This window comes from Gorilla gorilla, chromosome 7 (genome assembly GCF_029281585.2).
Source record: "Gorilla gorilla gorilla isolate KB3781 chromosome 7, NHGRI_mGorGor1-v2.1_pri, whole genome shotgun sequence".
Lineage (NCBI taxonomy): Eukaryota > Metazoa > Chordata > Mammalia > Primates > Hominidae > Gorilla > Gorilla gorilla.
The window spans coordinates 146,457,691-146,473,523 of NC_073231.2; the positions used below are offsets into that span (position 1 = coordinate 146,457,691).

Genomic DNA, 15,833 nt, shown 5'->3' on the forward strand with positions numbered 1-15,833 from the left:
AGCCGAGATCACACCACTGTACTCCAGCCTGGGTGACAGAGCAAGACTGTCTCAAAATAATAATAATAATAATAATAATAAATTCTATAATTTAAGGCCAGGCACGGTGGCTCATGCCTGTAATCTCAGCACTTTGGGAGGCCGAGGTGGGTGGATCACCTGAGGTCGGGAGTTGGAGACCAGCCTGACCAACGTGGAGAAACCCTGTCTCTACTAAAAATACGAAATTAGCCAGGCGTGGTGGTGCATGCCTGTAACCCCAGCTACTCAGGAGGCTGAGGCAGGAGAATTGCTTGAAGCCAGGAGGCGGAGGTTGCAGTGACCCAAGATCATGTCATTGCACTCCAACCTGGGCAACAAGAGTGAAACTCCATTTAAAAAAAAAAAAAAATTCTATAATTTAAAAATGAGCCAGTTGCAATGGTGTCCACATGAAGTCCCAGCTACTCAGGAGGCTGAGGCAGGAGGACTGCCTGAATCCAAGAATTTGAGGCTGTAGTGTACTATGACTGTACCTGTGAATAGCTTCTGCACTCCAGCTGGGCAACCTAGTGAGACCCCGTCTCACCCCCACCTCTTAAAGAAAAATTATGTGTATATATATATATATATACACACACGTATGGAAAAAAACAAATGTCACTGACGAATGGATAAAAATGTGTTCTATCAAGACAGTGGAATATTACACACCCATGAAAAGGAATGGGGCACTGGCACCTGCTATGACATGGATGAACCTTTAGAGCATTGTTAGGCGAAAGAAGCCAGACACAAAAGGCCGCATGTATGACCTCAGGAACATGCAACATCCAGAACAGGCCATTCTGTGGAGATGGAGCACAGAGTGGTGGCTGCCAGGGGGTGGGAGGGGGCCATAGGAAGCAGCTGCTCATGGAGCACAGGGCTTCTGTTCCAGGCGATGGAAACGTCTGGACCTAGATGGAGTGATGCGCGCCCAACATCATGATGGACTTAACGCAGTTGAGTTACATACTTTAAACCGGTCCGTTTTGTTCCGCATATTTTACAAACATATGGAATATCTAATCAATAATCAATGAATCTGCTCAGCACTGAGCTCCTTTATGCTCCCCCTGGAGGAACTGATACCTTCCCCTGTGGCCTTTGGTGAAGAACACATTGAATGAATGAATTCTCAGCAACAACAGGTTCTTTAGATCTTCAACCACCACTCCTAAACACACAGCGGTGATCTGGGCTTCTGAGCTCTGTCTGGAGAAAGCAAAGCTGCTGTTTTCAGACGTCAGCATGAGACAGGCAGAGATAACCTGTCAGAGGTGGATGTTACACTTGGCACTTTTTACGCTGCCGCCGTTTATCACCATTCTGCCCTCTCTCCCCTCCAGCACGCTCCGGTCTCCCGTCACATCCCCAGGACAGGCAGCAAATCTGCAGAGCTCTGGCAGCACAGTGGCCACTTTCCTTGGTCTCCTTCTCTGTGCAAATCACCACAGTCCCAAGGACATCAGCCACGTCACCCTCTACTGTTTTCTCCACAATTGTCTGTGGAGACCCCAACAGACAGGTCTGCAGCTCCTCTGCTTCGCCGGCCCCGTGCCCCCTCCCAGCGCCATTCAGGGCCCTGAGCTGCCCGCAGCCGGCAGGCAGGTGTCAAGCAAGCAGGGACCGGGGCAGGGACCTGAGTAGACACCGTGGACGGAGCAGGTCCAGGCTGAGGGAAGGTCATGGCTGGCGGCACTGCGTGCCACCTGGGACTGCGCCCAGTGCCACCCGGGCGGGCACCAGCCAGGACAATCCACGGGGAAGTGCCATTCCCCAACCTCCGCTGCGCAGGCCGAGCACCTGCAGTTTGGGGCCACTGATCCAGCACCCCTTAAACATCCTGTGTCAGACGAAAGCCGTGAGGGGTGTCCCTGCCAGATCTATTACTTTCCAGCTGCTCCAGGGCAGCAAGGGTCACAGAACAGCATCCTGGTAATGTCTGGATACCTGAATCAGCCCCGCGGGGTGATGGGGTACCCCTTGCAAGAATCTGCAACTGTGTAGGGGGCCCATGGTGAGGTCCTGCTCCTCCCACATAGGCCACAGGCCCTCCCCACCCACTGCCTCAGTTCCACCGGTGGGTCACTGCCTCCCCAGGCCTAACACCCATGGGACCCCGAAAAATGTCTGCAGATCTGGTAAGCATCTCTTGGAGGCTCAGCTGTGCCAGGGGCCTCAGCAGGGGAGCAGGATGCCGCCTCATGGCCTCCCAGCCCTTCCCTGGGGGCCACGGGCTTGTGTACATCACCAGAAGGGAAAGGAAAAGCCAGCGTGAGCCAAGTGCTGAGCGGCTGCAGAGAGGACTGTGGGATCCTCAGCTATTTGGCAAAGTTCCATAAGAAACCCGTTTTGAGCCAATCTTGGAAAGAAGGAATTTCCATGAGCAGAAACGGGGAACCCAGGATGGGCATCACACCCGGCAGTGCGGTGGGCGGGCAGTGGCCTGCCGGGTGGCCTGGGGAGATCACACGGGCTCCAGCCCACGCTTGGGGGTCAGCCTGTATGGTCTAAACAGCTGGCAACCTTGAGACTCTGCAAGCAGGAGTGTGGCCACAGCAGGTCGGCACGGCGGCCCGCCCATCACCCCGTGCACTGCCCCCGCACCGGCCTCGTCATCAATTCTTCCTCTGCTACAGCTGCGGCCTCACTCCCTCAGGAATCTGCCATCTCAATGAGGCCTCCCTAACACCCCAACTGCACACACCCTGCACTTCCTCCTGAGTCTGTCTGCCCATCCCATCCCCCCAGTCATAAGCTCTCTGAGGACAGGAATGGTCTGTTTTGGTTGCTGCTTTCTCTTCAGTATCTAGAAGAGGGCCCAGCACAGAGCAGGTGCTCAAGACATCAACTGTACAAACAAATGAATGACTACCCAGAAAAAGACAAAAGACAGACTACAGCAGCCAGGCACGGGGGCTCACACCTGTAATCCCGGCACGGAAAAAGACAGACTACAACGGCCAGGCACGGGGGCTCACACCTGTAATCCCGGCACAGAAAAAGACAGACTACAATGGCCAGGCACAGGGGCTCACACCTGTAATCCCGGCACGGAAAAAGACAGACTACAATGACCAGGCACGGGGGCTCACACCTGTAATCCGGGCACGGAAAAAGACTACAGCGACCAGGCATGGGGACTCACACCTATAATCCCAGCACGGTGGGCGCCCAAGGCAGGACGATGGTTTGAGCCTGGGAATTCAAAACCAGCCTGAGAAATACAGCAAGACCTTGACTCTAAAAAAAAAAAAAAAAAAAAAGCCAGGTATGGTGGTGCACACCCGTAATCCCAGCTACTTGAGAGGCTGAGGCAGGAGGATTGCTTCAGCCAGGGATGTTGAGGCTGCAGTGGGCTATGATCAGCCACTGCACTCCAGCCTGGGTGACAGAGCGAGATCCTGTCTCAAGAAACAAAAACAAACACCCCCAAAACCAAAAACCAAAGACAGACAGCAAAGACAAGAGATCAGGAAAGGGAGGAACGCAATCTTGGCTCACTGCAACCTCTGCTTCCCGGGCTCAAGCACTTCTGCCTCAGCCTCCCGAGTAGCTGGGATTACAGGTGCCCACCACCATGCCCAGCTAATTGTTTGTATTTTCAGTAGAGATGGGGTTTCACCATGTTGACCAGGCTGGTATTGAATTCCTGACCTCAGGTGATCTACCCACCTCAGCCTCCCAAAGTGCTGGGATTACAGGCGTGGGCCACCGTGCCTGGCCAGAGGCTTTCTTAATAAGGGAATAACTTAAAAACTTCTCCACAAAAAGCACAAAGAGAATTCCAACCCTCTGAAGACAGCGCTCCTGAAAGCGGCCTATTTTCACCATGAGCAGGGAGCCCGGCTCCCATACCCACAGCCCAAAAGAGAACACGGGCCCAGCCTAGGCTGGTTCCTGAAGGCGACAGGCCCCTGGGCCCCACTGTCTCTGCACCAGAGGGGTTGGGAGCCCCTGTCCTGCCCATGGCCAACCCCCCCCATATGCTCAAAGCAACAGTCCATCCAAAGACTTTGAAAAAAACACACAGCCCCCCAAATCTCTCACAGACTCAGCCAGGCGGCCACTCCATGCAGATGAGATTTTAGATTCCAAATCAGATGGTCTTCTTGGGTGGTTTTATTCAAACATGTTTGTAAATCATGATACAATTTAATTCAAGTGGAACATCTCTCCGAAACACTCTGGGATTAAGTAGACACGCGCGCGTGCAGATCATTCGAGAGTTAAACAGAACAGGAGTTAGGAGTCTTCTGACTTAGCGGTTCTCTAAGTGTGGTCCGGGGAGCTTCAGGGAGGTCCCCAGGGCCAGAGCGGCTTGTGTTTTCCCTGTGCTGACATTTGCTCTGGTGGCTCCGGTGAAACTGCAGGTGCATCTGCACAGTGCAAGGCGGCGATGGCAGGCAGCACCCTCAGACGCTGGACTCACCACCACAGCACGTGCACAGTACGGGGACGAAACCAGCCTACCTTAAAACTCCTGGAGAAAGCAGCAACAAGCATCAAGTTTATTCCACATTGACTCTTAAGCCTTTTTTTTTTTTTTTATTGATATGGAGACTCGCTCTGTTGCCCAGGCTGGAGTACAGTGGCACGATCTCAATTCACTGCAACCTCTGCCTCCCAGGTTGAAGTGATTCTCCTCCCTCAGCCTCCCAAGTAGCTGGGATTACAGGCGCCCACCACCACACCGGGCTAATTTTTGTATTTTTAGTAGAGACGGGGTTTCACCATGTTGGCCAGGCTGGTCTCGAACTCCTGACCTCAGGTGATCCGCCCGCCTCGGCCTCCCAAAGTGCTGGGATTACAGGCGTGAGCCACTGTGCCTGGCCGTGCCTGGTCTCTTAAGCCTTTTGAATGTTCTGTATGAGGAACTGGGGGGTGCCCATACCCACATACCCCTAAGTGTGAGGCTACCCCAAGGAGAGGCACTTGAGTGTGGCCTTTCGAGCTGTGACCTCGAGTAGGGTGCTGGGCAGATGTCTTCTCCAAGCAGACCTAGTGACCTGCACTTCAAAGAAAATGGCTGACGGTGTCTGTTGCAATCGTAAAATTCAAGCTTTAACATAAAAATTATAATCATGGAAAACATATTCACCACCATGAGCTTCAAGCTTCCAAATACTTAAAAGACTTCTGGTGAGTTCGGCCGGGCGCGGTGGCTCACGCCTATAATCCCAGCACTTCGGGAGGCCGAGGTGTGCGGATCATGAGGTCAGGAGATCGAGACCATCCTGGCTAACACGGTGAAACCCCGTCTCTACTAAAAATACTAAAAATACAAAAAATTGGCCGGGAGCAGTGGCATGCGCCTGTCGTCCCAGCTACTAGGGAGGCTGAGGCAGGAGAATCGCTTGAACCTGAGAGGCGGAGGTTGCAGTGAGCTGAGATCATGCCACTGCACTCCAGCCTGGAAACAGAGCGAGACTCTGTCTCAAAAAAAAAAAAAGACTTCTGGTTAGTTCAGCAGTGTTCGTGAATGGGATGTTTTGATGATCTGTGCGATTAAATGTGTCACTGCTGGAAGGCCCGTGTAACTCCGTGAGCTAGTGTGTTCTAAATGCCTGGTGCATGATGGACAAAACACATGGAAGACAGGATCCATTCGGGCTGCAATTCTACAGCTGCAGATTCTACACTGCACCTGACTTTCAAGAAACTATTGCTTTTTCTGGCTGGGTGTGGTGGCTCACGCCTGTAATCTCAGCACTTTGGGAGGCTGAGGTGGGTGGATCACATGAGGAGTTTGAGACCAGCTTGGCCAACATGGTGAAACCCCATCTCTGCTATAAATATAAAATTAGTGGTGGCTGTAATCCTAGCTACTCAGAGGTTGAGGCAGGAGAATCACTTGAACCCAGGAGGCGGAGGTTGCAGTGAGCCGAGATTGCACCACTGCACTCCAGCCTGGGCAACAAGAGCCAAAAAACTCGGTCTCAAAAAAAAAAAAAAAATGAAACTACTGCTTTTCGAGTTTTGATGTAGTAGCAACAAATACCCATAATTATCTGAAAAGGCTACGACAATAACCCTCTCTTCCAGCTACATAGCTGCATGAGGCCAGATTTTTTTTTTTATACTTCAACCAAAACAACATATCCCTGGCCAGGCACGGTGGCTCGCGTCTTTAATCCCGCCGAGGTGGGCGGATCAGGAGGTGAGGAGACCGAGACCATCCTGGCTAACACGGTGAAACCCCGTCTCTACTAAAAATACAAAATAATTAGCCAGGTGTGGTGGCGGACGCCCGTAGTCCCAGCTACTCGGGAGGCTGAGGCAGGAGAATGGCGTGAACCCGGGAGGCGGAGCTTGCAGTGAGCCGAGATAGCGCCACTGCACTCCAGCCTGGGCGACAGAGCAAGACTCCGTCTCAAAAAAGAACAGCAACAAAAAACAAAAAAACCCCAACATATCCCTGTCGACAGAATGCAGAAGCCAGCTGACGCTTTCTATTAAGGCAGACCTTAAGGAGATTTAGGAAAAATGTAAAACTACGCCACTCTTCTCATTATATTTTGTTTTAGAAGAAATTATCTTTCATAAAAACATTTATATGAATACATATTTAATAAAATAAAATGACATTTTGTTGTATCAAATGTTTTTTAAACTCCTGTTTTAATTTGTAATACAACAGATATAACCCACATAAACAAATGGTCTTCGGGGTTCTCAATAACTTAAGAATGTAAAGAGGTCCTGACCAAAAACAGCTGAAGAGCTGCCATCTGAATGTCCCTTTCCAGGAGTAGATTGTCATCTAGAGTATTTTCTTAAAAACACAGCAGCCCTGCCTGAAGTTTCTTCAGGAATAACGGTAATACTGGCAGAATCAGCGACAAATGGAACTCTATCCACAAGACCACTGCAGAAATTCGGGTCTGGTTTCTATCACACTATAAAGAACAGCTGGCCAGGCACGGTGGCTCATACCTATAATCCCAGCACTTAGGGAAGCCGAGGCAGGAGGGTCACTTGACCCCTGGGGCTTGAGACCAGCCTGGGCAACATAGAGAGACCTCGTCTCCACAACAAAAATTTTTAAAGTAGCCAGATGTAGTGGTGCATGCCTGTGATCCCAGCTACTCGGGAGGCTGAAGTGAGAGGATCGCTTGAGCGCAGGAGGTTGAAACTGCAGTGAACCATGATCATCCCCACTGCACTCCAGCCTGGGCAACAGAGCAAGACCCTGTCTCAAAAAAAAAAAAAAAAAAAGGCCAGACATGGTGGCTCACACCCGTAATTCCAGCACTTTGGGAGGCCAAGGCGGGCGGATCATCTCTCAGGTCAGGAGTTCAAGACCATCCTGGCCAACATGGTGAAACCCCGTCTCTACTAAAAATACAAAAATTAACTGGGCGTGGCGTGTGCTTGTAGTAGTCCCAGCTACTCGGGAGGCAGAGGCAGGAGAACTGCTTGAAACCGGGAGGTAGAGGTCGCAGTGAGCCGAGATCTCGCCACTGCACTCCAGCCTGGGGGACAAGAGCAAAACTCCATCTCAAAAAAAAAAAAAAAAAAAAAAAAAAAGCACACAAAGAAACCTGCCCTGAAGTCGAATGTTCTCCTATCCCCAGGTCTAACCCGGCACTGCACACAAGCCCAGCAAAATCTGGGCACCTGACCGGACCAGACTTCAACGAACTGATGGCTGCAGCGCCAGGGCCTAAAGGGCGAAGATCAATGTCCACGCCAAGGTGACCAACAGAAGCAGAGGGCCGCAGGGCACCCCAAACAGCTGTGAAACATCCACCTTCAACTACGTTCCCAGGCCCCTGCCCTAAGAGCAGCCTCTTCTATTGTGATGTAAAAGAGAGGGGTCCCCATAGGGAGACAGAGAGGAGCTTACAAAGGTCTTTCACCTTCCTACCCAATTGTCATCATGCTCCACAGAAGCACGTGGAAATGACCTCAGACATCAGGAAGCCGTAGGAGTAGCTTCAGAAAATGCCCCAAGTGTCAGCCCCAGGGGTGGGGGGCCAGAAATCCCCTCAGTGCTCTGTACCCTGCAGAGTCAGCCTCACAGGGTGCAACAGAGGGAACCACACAGAAACAGACTCTGAAACTCATGGTGTGTAAAAACAAAAGTGAAGGGGCAGGGCGCAGTAGCTCTCGCCTGTAATCCCAGCACTTTCGGAGGCCGAGGCAGTCAGATCACCTGAGGTCAGGAGTTTGAGACCAGCCTGGCCAACGGCAAAACCCCGTCTCTACTAAAAATATAAAAATTATCCGGGTGTGGTGTCGAGCGCCTGCAGTCCCAGCTAATCGGGAGGCTGAGGCAGGAGAATCGCTTGAACCCGGGAGGCAGAGGTTGCAGTGAGCCGAGATCGTGCCACTGCACTCCAGCCTAGGAGACAGAGTGAGACTCCGTCTCAAAACAAAACAAAAGCAAAGGCAGGACTCAAGTCAATATTCATTTATTCAAAACAGTGTCCTAAGAAAAACACATTCAACCAATTCTTTAATGAAAACACTGGGAAATCCAAACCCACTAAATTCTGAGCCAATCTTTTCCTTTGATTCCCTAATGAAGTTTGCTCTACTTCAGAGAGGTCCCCTAAAGTCCTGCATGTTTGCATAATTATGGCAAAGGAATGCAAGCTACTCTCCTCATGTCTTCAGCAACCTGCTGCGGTGACAATGCAGCCCACACTCTACTAAGGCGTCCTCCCGGGCCTGGGGTCCAACAACCAGACCATGAGCCACACGAGTCAAGGTTCTAGAACCTGGAGGCACCACCAGGTCTGAATCCAGGATCCAGTACTTACTGCTGCGTGACCTGAACCCCTCTGTGCCCCAGTCTCCTCACTTCCAAAACAGGAGGATGGCAGGACCCACAGAGTCATGACCGCCTAAAACCCTTTGCAAGCACCTGGCACTCAGCACTCGCCGTGCCCTCGGTAACTGCTGCTGCTGCTGTTACTGAAGTCATGAGAACCCACTCTAACCGCTCAAGTCACTCCTGGAGCCTCAGACTTCATCTGTGTGACTCTTGATAACATCTTTTCATCACACCCAAGCCTGGGACCACTCCCTGCCAACGCCACCATTCACATATTCATTATCCACAGCACAATTCCACTAACTGTTTTATGAGTCCTGATTTGCCAAACACAGCATTTAAAACGTTCCACTTTTGAAATAAACAAAAGCAGGCTGGCGCAGTGACTCATGTCTGTAATCCCGGCACTTTGGGAGGCTGAGGTGGGAGGATCCCTTGTGCCCAGGAAGTCAAGGCTGCAGTGAGCCGAGATCGTGCCACTCCACTCCAGCCCAGGCAACAGAGTAAGATCCTGTCTCAAAATAAAATATTATAAACAAAGCAAACCAAAATAAAATAAACAAAAATGGAGTGAAATAATGGAGACAGCCCCCTGGCCAGGCCTGTAAGACTCAGCGCCGAAGGCCCAGAGCAGACATAGTCAGCACCCACTCCTTGCCCACCTGCTCTAGGCCCCGGGCCCCCAGTCGCCCTTCTCACGCCCCAGTGGCCTCGGCCCAGGCAGTGTTCTCGCCCGGCATACAGCCCGCTCAGAGCCCTCTGAAGGGTGGCAGGCTCGTGAGTTCAAAGCCACAGAACCAGCATGAAGTGGGGCCTGCCCCACTGCCTGGCCAGGAGCTGATACTTTAGGGACAGAATAGAAGTGGCTGACATCAGGTAGGAAATGGTGGCTTCTGTCCACTACAGCCGATGTTTAGGGGGCAGCCACAGTTAAATGAAACTTTTACCACGCTCAAGGTGGTTTTGCTTTCCGGAACCGGACCACCCTCTTGCTTGCTCATGCCTGTGGCAGCTCTCCATGCGGCTTCGCCACAGATCCTGCCCACGGTCTGTTCTGAATTAAACACACTATTGAGTTGGAGCACTCATGTGTTTGCTCTGTCTCTCCGGGGCTTTGTTTAGAAAACAAACTTTGACAATATCCAAGCAAACAATGGGACCAAATACCTGCAAAGTCACTTAAAAGAACAAAAGATATCTGTTCCCATTCCGAGGGCATTTTGTAAGAAACATGCTTTCTGATATCATTCATCTGAATCAACGCGTACCCTGTCACCAGCGAGCCCTACGCCAAGAGGCTCACCCTCAGAGCATGTGCCTTCCTCAGAACAAGGTTTGCACTGAGTCTTCCACATTCTTGTACAAGAACCCTTGTAACCAAGCCCATGAGGCTCCCACACCCCATAGTCTGTGCCAGACGAGACTCCTCAGGGAACCCCAACCGCCATCCCATCTGTACCCTGCTTTATCCAGGCAGCACTGGCACAAACTTACTGAAGCATCATTTTGAGATTCCTACAGGAGAGGCTCACTCCTCAAAGGACCGATGACAGCCCCGCCACCCACTTACACAGCCATTACCGCAACAGCGAGCCGCAGGCACCAACGGCTTCCTATGCACAAGGAAGATCTGCCATGCATTAATTCACTTCACTCCCACAGTGTAATCCCATTACTAATTATGACAACGACAACAATTATTAACTCTAGTAACTATTATGTAATTAACACAATCACTTATTGATAATAATTGCAATGAATTATAATCAACAATTGTTCATAATAACTAAATTATAATAAAATACAATGCATTATGGTCATATTCTGATGGTTATGATACATAATTTCATATTAGCACAGGGGTATTATTTATAAGAATTAACAATGATGGCAGTCACTATTATTATCCCCATTTTACAGAGGAGGAACTGACACAGGGGCAGCAGCAGTGGGCAGGGCCTGGGTGGGAGTCCAGGGCCTCGGTGCCAGAGCCCCTAGAACTGCCCAATACCAGGCTCACAGAACAGGAGAGCCTCAGGGGGAGAGAGCTCACTGCCCCCACCTCACTCGGCCTTGGGGTACAGCCTCCACCCAGCAGGGGCTGAGCACAGGTGGATTTACAAGGAACATCTGTAAGTTGCCCTCAGGAAAGAGACACATGTCAGCACTGACTGTGTCCAGCGGAGCCCTGAGTGTTTTCACCAGGCAGCCTGTCCATCCCTGGCCCCGCTCTCCACCCCCGTGCACCCTCCACCAAATGCTTCCTGCAGCTCTGCTCTCTGCAAGCAACGATGCTGGATGTGGAGACGCAGCAGGAGCAGGTCCAGCCTCTGGCAGTGAGAGAGTGGACCCCCCTCATCCCCAAACACCTTGTCAGACCCTGTAAGGAAGCACTCTGAAAAGGAGGGTGTTGTAAGCATATATGTAAGAGAAACAACAACAACACAACTAGCAGCTAACGCGAGCACTTGCTGTACACCAGGCTCTCGGGCGCATTGACCTGTTCAATCTCAGTGACCCTGTGAGAGAAGCACCACTCTTTTTTTTTTTCGAGATGGAGTCTCGCTCTGTCGCCCAGGCTGGGGTGCAGATCTCAGCTCACTTCAACCTCCACCTCCAGGGTTTAAGTGACCCTCCTGCCTCAGCCTCCTGAGTAGCTGGGACTACAGGCAACTGCCACCATGCCCAGCTATTTTTTTGTATTTTTAGTAGAGACGGGGTTTCACCATGTTGGCCAGGCTGGTCTTGAACTCCTGACCTCAAGTGATCCACCTGCCTCAACCTCCCAAAGTGCTGGGATTACAGATGTGAGCCACTGCGCCTGGCCGAGAAACACCACTCTTATGCCCAAATGAAGAGTTTTGATGACACCAATGTCGGTCACGCAGCTGGTAGGTGGAGGATAATCAAGAACTGAGCACAGCCACCCGTGGGCGTGACCCTGTCCCACAGGAGCCCACCCTCTGATCTGTGTGCTGCCATCATCCTTTTACTTTAAAAATTGTTGGATGCTGGGCATGGTGGCTCAGGCCTGTGATCCCAGCACTTTAGGAAGCTGAGGTGGCAGGACTGCTTGAGCCCAGGCATTTGAGAGCAGCCTGGACAACATAGTGAGACCCTGTCTCTACTAAAAAATAAAAAAGCCAGGTGTGGTGGCACACACCTGTAGTCCCAGCTACTCAAGAGGTGGCAGGATTGCTCGAGCCTGGGAGGTTGAGGCTGCTGTGAGCCGTGAGTGCGCCACTGCACTCCAGCCTGGGCAACAGAGTGAGACCGTCTACAAAAAAAAAAGTTGGGCCAGGCATGGTGGCTCACGCCTGTAATCCCAGCACTTTGGGAGGCCTAGACGGGCAGATCACGAGGTCAGGAGTTCGAGACCAGCCTGGCCAACATGGTGAAACCCCGTCTCTACTAAAAATAAAAAATTAGCCGGGCACAGTGGTGGGCGCCTGTAATCCCAGCTACTTGGGAGGCTAAGGCAGGAGAATCGCTTGAACCCAGGTGGCAGAGGTTGCAGTGAGCCGAGATCGTGCCACGGCACCCTAGCCTAGGCGACAGAGCAAGACTCCGTCTCAGGAAAAAAAAAAAAAAAAAGTTGGCCAAGAGTAATGGCTCACACGTATAATCTCAGCACTTTGGGAGGCCAAGGCAGGAGAAACACTTGAATTCAGGAAGTTGAGGCTGCAGTTAGCTGTGATTGTGCCACTGCACTCCAGCCTGGGTGACAAAGCAAGACCTTAAAAAACCCAGAACTATTGTAAATATACAAATATACCTCCCCCAAATTAACAGCACTCAGAACTGCTCAAGACATTAAGTGAAAAGGAAAGACAGAAAATCATAAATGTGGCTGATCCCAACTGTCCACCCATGTATAGAAATGTGTGAGCCTGGGTAACATGGTGAAAACCCGTCTCTACAAAAACCACAAAAAATCAGCCAGGGTGGCGGGGTGCACCTGCAGTCCCAGCTACCTGGAAGGCTGAGGTGGGAGGATCTCCTGAGGCCAAGGCTGCAGTGAGCCGTGATTGTGTTACTGCACTCCAGCCTGGGTGAGTGAGACCTTGTCTCAAAAAAAAAAAAAAGAAAAGAAAAGAAAAGAAAACATATTTCTTGTGAGTAATATTACAGGTGGGTTTTTTTTTCTTTTTACTTCCACATCTCCTAAACTATTTGAAATGAGCATGTCTTTCTTTTTATCATGATGGAAAGAACAGTTTTTTTAAAAACTAGAATCAAAAAGCAACTCTGCCCAAGGAAAATTCTGCATGGAAACCCCACGGCGGCATGATGGGGAGGGGTCAGGGCGGCTCCTCCGAGAGCAGCTGCTGGCTCCTTATCCTGGTGGCAGCCGCGGCCTTATCTCTGTGATGCAGACAGAGGCTGCCATGGAAGGAGGAGGCCCCTGGCCCCGGGCTGCCCACACACAGTGTATACAAGACACAGCCACCCGCACCTGGCAGCCACTGTCGCCAAGTCGCTAGGGATGTGCTGTGGCGCGGGCTCGGGAGCGACTCTAATATTCACGGGCAACACCAGGAACAGCTCCCTAACAGGAGCTGTAAGTACACCACCAACAACAACCTCACTTTCCACTCTGGACCACTAATGACCATCCACAACGATCCACTGAATGTCTTACACTAGACCCAACGACACAAGAGAAATAAAACGACAACGCGGCCCAGCAATGCTGGGGCCCAGAGGCACGGCTCAGACCAAAGCAGGGTCAGAGAGAAGGGAGCAGGGAAAACAGACCTGGTGCCAGGGACCGGGCAGGCCAGAGGCTTGAGGAAGCCGCGGGAGGCCTGAGGCGAGGGCCGCTCACTGCGCTGCAGAGCACAGAAGAGGAGGGACCTACCCCCAGGCAACTCTGGAAAGCAGCGATCCGACAGCACTGTAAGGCCAAGGACAAGAAGAGCCACACACATGAGGGCTCCGGTCAGAAAGTCTGTCTCACAGGGGTGCGGGCCGGCAACTCTCCACACTCTACAGACACGCTAGGTTTCAACGAATAAGCACACACTCTGTGGACAGTGAGCGCCAGGGTTCTCAACACCTGCTAAGGTTATAAGCAATGGAGGAGGCGAGAAACCCTGCTGGGGTGGATGTGAATCTGAAACACCGGTATGATCCCATGGTTTTTAACATGAACGCGGGGGATAAGCACACGTAGATGTGCGTACACACGCATGCTAGTGTGGACGCGTGTGTCTCCTGCCTGCATCCAGACCTGTGTTTCTAGCACCATCCTCCAACAAAATAACAGAAGCTCAGGGACGAAACGGGCTGGTGCAGGAAAAATACAAGGATCCCAGAGCATCTTGCAGGTTCCAGAAGAGGAACAGTCAGAACGTGAAGGGGCACGCTGAAAAGATGCGGGGCTACCTGAAGGGGTCCCACGTCAGGAGGAAGAGGGGCCTTCAGGCAACAGCACCGGCCATGTGGGAGCCTGGGTGGGGGGGGGCTCCAGAAGTGAGCACGGACTAACCAGAAAATGGCCATTAGTCAAATGGACAGATGTGCCTAAGAGCTGTAGGCCGGGTAAGAAGCCTGTAGCAATGCTAACCTGCCCTACGATCAGACGAGATGATGGCAACAGGGGAAGCCAACTATAGGAGCCCTGCACTACTCTGGCCACTTTTCTGTAAGCCTAAAATCATTGTCAAGTAAAATGGTAGGAGAGTATTTATGAATGAAATGATATGACTCAAACTATGGAGGGTGCGGAGCAGGAGAGGAGGACAGGATGAGTGATGGCCACATGAGTGTTCCTTATATCTTCTCCTCCACTTTTATGTACATTTGAATTTTTCCACAATAAAAAGCCCTTTAAAACTTCTCGGCCGGGCACGGTGGCTCATGCCTGTAATCCTAGCACTTTAGGAGGCTGAGGCAGGCAAATCACTTTGAGCTCAGGAGTTTGAGACCAGCCCAGGCTAACATGGCGAGACCCTGTCTCTACAAAAAATACAAAAAAAATTAGCCAGGCATGGTGGCATGCATCTGTGGGAGGCTGAGGCAGGAGGATCGTTTGAGCAAGGGAGGCAGAGGCTGCACTGAGCTGAGATTGTGCCACTGCAAGCCAGCCTGGGTGTCAGAGTAAGACCCTGTCCCCAAGAAAAAGAAAAAAAAAATTTTTCTCAAAGTTTGCAAATTCAACATAAATCTGGTCTCCTTTTCTTTTTAAAAAAGAGACAGGGTCCCGCTCCATCACCCAGGCTGGAGTGCAATGGCATGATCATAGCTCACTGCAGCCTGGACCCCTGGGTTCAAGCGATCTCCCTGCCTCCTGAATTGTGCCCATCCATGCCAAAGGAGCAGAAGTTCTATGGGCAGCAGCCTCTCCCTCACGCCACATTTGCTCCATCTCTCCACCCACAGTTGCCCTCAGAGGTGCCATTTCTGATGATCTCCAAGCCACCTGCCAACCGTTTTCCACCCTGCAGCCGGTGGGCCTGCCTGCCTCCCACACTTGCCCCTCCTTGGGCTGGATGATGATGGCCATTCCCTGGCAGCCTCTGGCCGCAGCAGTCCCGGACACCCCATGCTCCAGGCCACTTTCCTGCCCCTCCTACTGGACCAAGCACTTGCTTTCGCTGGAGACACCTGCCATTTTCCATGGATTTGAGTGACTGCTCACAGACTCACATCTACGTTCATGACTCAGACCGTGAGCTCGCAGGGCAGAAGCCAAGACTGTGTCCATTCACCATTGTCCCCAGGCACGGGCATGACCCCAGCACATAGCTGTCACTCAACACTGACTCAAGGAACAAGCTTCTTTGACATATGAGGCATCCAGGATGGAGTCTGGGTACCGGACTCCCTTTTCGGCCTTGTTCAGTGATGTTCACCTTTATTATGTTCATTTAGTCATCCAGGTTCCAAATATGCTGTACGCTCTGGCATGAAGAAATGAACACATCTAATACCTATTAGGTGATCTGGGCAAAACATCTTAAATCTAACATTTTTTTCCACCCTGGTAACTAATCTGCTAGAAATGATTTAGTATGGTTCACTT

General features: G+C 51.4%; 1 protein-coding gene across 4 annotated transcripts in view; it reads right to left on the reverse strand.

Annotated features, from left to right (window-relative positions):
• Window positions 1-15,833, reverse strand: part of AGO2 (argonaute RISC catalytic component 2) — a 129,114-nt gene that overhangs the window by 89,504 nt on the left and 23,777 nt on the right. The gene's annotated exons all lie outside the window — the stretch shown is intronic.